The following is a 7,301-nucleotide window of genomic DNA, read 5'->3' as shown; positions in this document are numbered from 1 at the left end:
TATATATATATATATATATATATATATATATATATATATATGTTGTCAAGCAATTTATGAACTGGTTACAGCATATCGCTGGTCAGAATGTTGCTGCTGGTTTTGCACAGATGGTGACATTCGGCTTCATTTGAAGCTCATTTACTTCAGCAAATTGTGAATCTCACCTTGTATTTCAGGCCTAAAACAGTAGAGTAGCAGAAATGTAGATCACTAAATGTATCCTTCCTTATTTAAAGAAGGTAGAATGTAAATTTGAGTGAGATTTGACTATTTTTAGCAGGTTGAGGAACCACACAGAAACTCCATGTTTGTATCATGTTAATTAGCAGAAATATATAAATTCTAATTCAGACATCCTACCACCACCACCACCACCATGTCACTAATGTGATGTCGTGTAATGTCAATACAGGAAATTATATTAGTATGAGGTTGCTGATGAAATGTATATACAAGGAAATATTAAAATTCCAGAAGATCTTGCTGACATTTCTAGACATTGACATTCCTACAATGGGTGTCGTATACATAGCTGTATCAGTTAAAAGTTGCTTCACAACCATGGGAACCCAGAGGGGTTCACTCACTCTGTGGTATGTTGTGGAAATACATTTTATCATAGCCTCAGGTTGACTAATTTGCATGAAATTGAAAGACAAAAACACACACACACACACACACATACTCTTGCACTGGTTTCATTTGCTGAACTGTGGCCATGATGTGGTTATTGCTTGAAAACATTTTTAGTCAATTATATTATCCCCACTATTTCAATTTGGTACTTATTGTATTGATCTTTATTCATGCTTCATTGAAACATAGATACATGTACAAACAAAATGTCTGGGTTGATTCCAATCATCGGCTTAGTTGTTGACAAGCTTTCTTAGCACAGCCTTAAGTGCTCTGTTGTCATGCACCCTTTAACTGTTTAATTATAGTTAGTATGCCACAGTTATCCAGTGTTCTGTCTGGAAAAGGTCCATAAGCATCTCAATCTTTACAAACTGAAGACCCTGGCCACTAATCAGGCTGTCCGTGTAGCCCAGTTGACATACAACAGAATAAAGAAACTGTGTTACTGACTTCATGCTCTTGTTTTGGGTAGCTGTGGTTTCATCCCATTTGGTGAAATTGTCTGTTATGGTAACAATATACTTGCTATCACTTGTAGTTTCTTAAAGAATGTCAGATAAAGTTGATCCCAACCAGACTCTAGATCTTGGAATGTACAAGTATTGGGGTTGAGTGACAAAACTTCTTTGCTGACATTGGAATTACTGATGAAACACTTCCAACATGCTTTCACATATTTTTGTACATCTTTCTTCAGGCCTTTCCAGTAATATACTGAGATATCTTATGGAAGGTTTTATCACCCAAAATTCCCTTTGTGACAGGGTTACCATAACAGGACTTTAGAATGCTGAGCACAAGAGTTTTGATAAGAACCTTGTCTTCATAGAAGAGAGTTCCAGTCAGCATGAAATGGATTATATGTTTCACTTTGTATTCATATACTTGGCAGGACTAAGGTTCACAGATATGCTGAGGATATTTTCATGGCCAGTGCTAGTGTAAAATTTTAAAATTTGGATATACAAGATATCATCCATGATAGATCTTTGTGTGTGTGTGTGTGTGTGTGTGTGTGTGTGTGTGTGAAGATTTGAAAAAAATTATAAGCTGTAGCTGTGTGGTAAGATGATTGCTTCCCGACCACATGGTGTTCAACTGCTGCCTACTTGGGCAAGTGTCTTCTACTATAGCCTTGGGATGACCAAAGCTCTATGAGTGGATGTAGTAGACAGAAACTGAAAGAAGCCTGTTGTATGTGTGTGTGTATATATGTATGTATATGTCTGTGTCTTTGTGTCTGTGTTCAGAAATCCTTAAAAGTGTCACCCACCACTGCTTGACAACTGGTGTTGATGTGTTTTCATCCCTGTAACTTAGTGGTTTGGCTAAAGAGACCAATAGAATAAGAAGTGGGCTTAAAAAATAAGTCCTGGGGTCGATTTGTACAACTGAAGCCCTTCAAGGTGGTGCCCCAGCATGACTGCAGTCAAAGTGACTGAAGCAAATAAATGATAAAAGTTAAAAGATGATATGATGAAGCACCAAACAACACCAGTCACAAACTTCAGAGACAAATGACAGACAAAAGTCAGGAGCATCAGTATGAATACATTACCTCAATATACTCTCGGATGATCTCATACTTAACTTGACCTGATATCAACACTTATGCTTTTCTATATTTTGTCCATGTTGAATACAGTATTTATTACTATGTTGGGAAAATTTATAAAATCCATTCTATAAATTCATAGCATTGCAAACTTTGAATTAAAGTAAGTAAAATACTTAAATATTCAATGCTTTTCATTTTTACTTTTGATTTCTCTGCAAATTTTACTTTGTAATTTATTTTGAGATCTGCTATTTTATTTTTTTAATCTCTACTTAAACTTAATTATTGCTACCTCAAATCCTTCTCCCATCTTTTTAATCTTCTATAAATACTTTTCTTAATACTTTTAATACGTTTGATTCTACCTTTCATCTTTTTTGGATTATTATTTTCAGGTTTGAATTATCTTCTTTGAGTGTGAATCATTTGGAATAATTTGAAGGATTTCTGAAAAATTTTGCATTCATTATCTAAATCTATATAACTGGAAGGCTCAAAATCTAACATATTTCTTTCCTGGTGATTCTAAAATAACCCTAATTCTCTATGGAACTGAATTCACTTGTTCAGGCCCTGCTGTGATGATACCATAATATCACCCTACACCTCACTCCTAAATCTGTAGCAGGAATATAATCATCAATCACCCAATGTTGCGATTGACTAGAATGATACCCACATGATCAACAAAATCTGACCAATCATGACTTTGCATGGAACACTTCTTTCTGAGCCTAAGCATCAGTATAAATTCAGCATACCTTCACTACATGAGAGAGCATTGAGACACAACAGAGATGAGATGGCAGATGGTGACCAGAGCTGACAACAACCACAATTAAAAATCAGCTACAGCACCACAACAGCCAGCAGCTGACTTTTTGACTACTATTACAATTATACCAAAATCAATAGCATTTTGTTATTCATAGTGATGACAGTATTTGTTTTTTGTGAACAAAAAGAATAAAATTTTGTTTATCAAAAATCAGAACAGATTTCTGTATTCTTCTGTGTACAAATCTATCTCCTAAACCTTTAAAATTTGCTTTTGTGAAGTCTGCTATAATTCTATTATTTCCTTTCTTTTCATTTGTTAAGGTCATTTCCTAAATTTCTAAATTTGTAATTATATTTTATCTATTACTTAATACTAAATCTAGTCTACTATACTTTCAAGTTACCTTATTTATGAAAAACACAAGGAATTATGATCTTGATAGGAGAGATATAGTCTGGTCAAGTTCAAATATTTAAATTATGATTGGAAAAAAGCAACCACCTCTGGATTTTGAAACAGAAGATCTTTCTTTATAGCTTTAATTGTTGTTGATTGCTTTTGCTCAATATAAACCTCACCTTTAATGTGTTGTATTTTGTCTGTTTATATTCTCCGCAATATCTTGAGCACTTGTGACCAATTAAAGAAATCATTGTCATCATCATCAGCCTCATCATCATTGTTGTTCTTTCTAATGCTGGTCACTTGTTGATTGTTTTCTTCATTGTTTGCTTGTTTATTCTGTTGTTTATTTTACTAAAGCTTGGAAAGATAAAAGAGAAAGTGTAGGATTTGAACACAGAATGTTGAGAAACATAAACTAAATATTGCTAAATACTTTATCCTGCACTTAATACAGTTTACCTTTAAGGAAAACCTGATTGTAAACAGCAACAACCCTATCTGTTCCTGATCCTATGAAGAACTATGGTGTGCTTAAAATATGCACTAATGTTAGCAAATCAAGGATTGGCAACATAGATAAGATTAAGACATTCCAACTATGGTGAATTGGTACTCTTATCTTTGCTTTGTAATCTCCATACTCTCGGAGATAACAACTGGAACTCGGGCGGTTTATCAAAATTTAGAAACATTTCCAAAATTTTTTGATATAGAAGAGAAAGACAGAAAGAGTCAGAGGAGGAAGTAAGTGTTGGGGATGTTGAAGAAGTAGCAAGGAATGATATTGAGAGAGAGAGGAAAAGAGCAAGAAAGCATGTTTGAGAGGTAGGGAAGGAACAAAAAGAGATGCACAAATAGTTTGGTTGGTTGGTTGGACATAAGTAGATACAGAGTTACAAAATAGTAGGCATATGTGTGTGTGTGTGTTATATATACCGGAATAAGAGTGTGGTTAAGAAACTTGCTTCTCAACCTTAGGATCTTGGGTTCAGTCCCACTAAATGGCACCTTGGGTAGCTGTCTTCTACTGTAGCCTCAGGCCAAACAAAGCCTTGTGAGTGCAGTTGGTAGATGAGAACTCATTATGTGTGTGTGTCATATCTATTACTTGCCAGGCAATCATTTTACTGAATACACAATACTGCACCTGCCCTTTTCTTCTTTTTGGCCAAACAAATCACTCGTCTGCAAGTATCACACTTATTTAAATAGATAGTCTGTCAGTTACTTACTCCTTGGTAGATATATACTTCCTCCTGTAAATCCATAATCAAAAAGTTATTAGCCTTTAAAATTTGCAAAATTTGAGTATTTTAGCCAATGAGAAGTGATTTTACACATCACTGTGGCAAAGAACTTTGTTTCCATAACAATCAAAGATGCTGTGCATGTGCACAAGGAGTGTAACCACTACGTGTTCTATAATTGTTTATTTTCATAACAGAAGGAATTCAATTCTAGAACAATGGCCACAGCATTAAACCTTTCCTATGTGTAGGAGATATGAGAAAGATAATTTATTTTATAAAATCCTAGAGTGTATTGCAAACTTTCATTCTTGAATTTTTTAAAATAATAAATGTTTTGACTGTTATTTCTAGCAACTCCTGTTGGTTTGGTTGTAGCTTTTAAATATTTAATTTGCTCACGAAAGTTTTCATGTTTTTCACTGTTTATTGTAGCTAGTTTAATGCTTTGACATGCCAATTGTCTCTGGTTTGAAGATACCTTCCTCCTTTAGTTCCACCAGTCTCAGGTACCCTGTAAAGGCTCATGGGGACTGCTCCTCCCTCCTGAGAAAACAATAAAAAAGAGAAAAGTCCTTTTGTTTTACTTCACCCAAAATCCATGACATAGTAAAGTTATCCTCTAGAATCATGCTGACTCATAAGGGCCAGTTTTCTGGTTTCATGGTGAACATATTCCCCACCTGGACGGGATGCTGGTCCGTTGCAGGATTACTCATTTTTGCCAGCTGAGTGGACTGGAGCAACATGAAATGAAGTGCTTTGCTTGAGAACACAATTGTCACCCAGTCCAGGAACCAAAACCACAATCTTACAATGAGTGCAACACCATAATTACTAAGCTACGCACCTCCACATGACATACACATAGTATTTGTCAAATCACCAAGAGTTGTTCATCAACTTAATAGTGTTAAAAAAGGGGGGGGGGAATCTAGTATTAACCAGGATTTAACATGGTTTTCATATAAAAATTATCATAAATTAATTCATGGTGACACTAATGCTTAATGTCACCCATTTTAACACCATCAACTCTGCTTCAAAAGCAGTGGTAAGAAATCTGATGATGAGGTGGGCAGGGATGGGGCTCGACATAGCTGGAGAGAGCAGTCAAATTCTTTGCCATCTCTTAAAAAAAAAAAAAAGAAAAGAAACATTGAATACTGTAGTTCTGAATAGATTGACTGAAAATAAGTTGAAATCAATATGGCTTTAGAGTGCTTTAATCATAGATCCACTTGATCAGAGCTAATCTGAGGTTAAAGAAGAACAACACCTGATGAGCCAAGAAAAAACCTGACTGGCTAGGCTTCAGAGCTAAATCTCCTTCAAATCACACTCACCATTTACAAAAGAAGACATGAGATAATATGGCCCTGGGTGCACTATTTCAGGAAAAAGATGACAATGTCATGGTTGGAATGCCTTTGATTATAGATCCAAGAAATCAGGACTGACATGAGACGACATCTCCACCTAGTTCTTCAGTCTCTTCAAGGTAGAGTTCACTCTGTTGCAAGCATTCCAACCAGATCTGGGCAAGCCTGAAAAGTGTTGGAAGCATTCATTTTTCTCTAACATTCTGAAAAAGACATTTTATAGATTTTTTTTAATGAACACCCTGGAGTGTTGCTAAATACTGGCTTAAGACTATTTTCATTGGACTGTGTGTTTTTGTCCTGAAGCGACCAGACAACTTAGGTCAAATGATTGCAAGCTGAGCCCTAAAAAAATGTTAATGTGTCAACACGAAATATTGGGAGAAAGGGGAGGGGAAGTCGAAGATGTAAAATAAATATTGACTATGGAGTGAGTGAGTTATGTTCTGATTTCATTCAGTCTCTAACACCTTCCATTATTGTTCCATATTGGAAGACAGTCTCTACTTAGGTCAACCGGAAGTGATGGTGGGGTGACGTAGGGATGGATGTGATGGATAACGAGGTATAGGAAAGATAGAGAGACTCGGGCATGGTCATAGACTGGAGGGATGAGTAACAAAGTATACGAAGGTCAGAAAATAAATACAGAGATCAATAGATAAGAAAAGATTTAGAAGGAGAGTGTTAGAAAGTGATCAAAAAAAGAAAAAGAAAAAGAAAAGGATCGAGGTTGTGATTAGAGTGCGTAAGTGATTCATGGAATCGGCAGAGGTGAAAAACAGATAAAATGACAAATGAGTGAATGAGAATGAGTGGCAAAGGAAGAAACTAAATTGTAAAAACAGCCCGATAAGATAATCTCAGACGAGCAGCAGCAATGACAGCAGCATTACCAGACGTAGACAGTAACAATGGTAGCAACTGCAGCAGCAGTTAGACAATAACGACTACCATAGGAGCAGTCACTCAGAATAGTAGCAATAACGGCTGCTCCAGCTGCAGAAAGTACAGCAGCAACAACAACCACAACTTCAACAGCTGCTTCTGCAGTAAAAGAAAAGATGCAGCATTCTCAAAGCAGTAAAAGAAAAGATGCAGCATTCTCAAAGCAGCAACAGCAGCAATGGAAGGGAGGAGATGGCCGTCTCAGCAGACGATACAAACGACTATAAAGTGCTTATGACTCACTTTAATAATGTCGGCTGACGTTTGGAAGAGTAGGAGGTTGGTGAAGAGTGTTTTAATATTGGAAGAGAGAGGGAGGGAGGGAGAGAGAGAGAGAG

At 36.1% G+C, this 7,301-nt stretch overlaps 1 long non-coding RNA gene across 1 annotated transcript in view; it reads right to left on the bottom strand.

The window, feature by feature from the left end:
- Positions 1-6,990, bottom strand: part of LOC106875407 (uncharacterized) — an 18,506-nt gene extending 11,516 nt beyond the window's left edge. The window contains exon 1 of the long non-coding RNA XR_001410116.2: positions 3,560-6,990. This is a non-coding gene — a long non-coding RNA (uncharacterized LOC106875407). The remainder of the gene's footprint in view (positions 1-3,559) is intronic.
- Between the last annotated feature and the right edge of the window lie 311 nt (positions 6,991-7,301).

This window comes from Octopus bimaculoides, chromosome 19 (genome assembly GCF_001194135.2).
Source record: "Octopus bimaculoides isolate UCB-OBI-ISO-001 chromosome 19, ASM119413v2, whole genome shotgun sequence".
Classification (NCBI taxonomy): Eukaryota; Metazoa; Mollusca; class Cephalopoda; order Octopoda; family Octopodidae; genus Octopus; species Octopus bimaculoides.
Note: the sequence above shows the minus strand (reverse complement) of the source record. Positions and strands in the feature narration are given on the sequence as shown.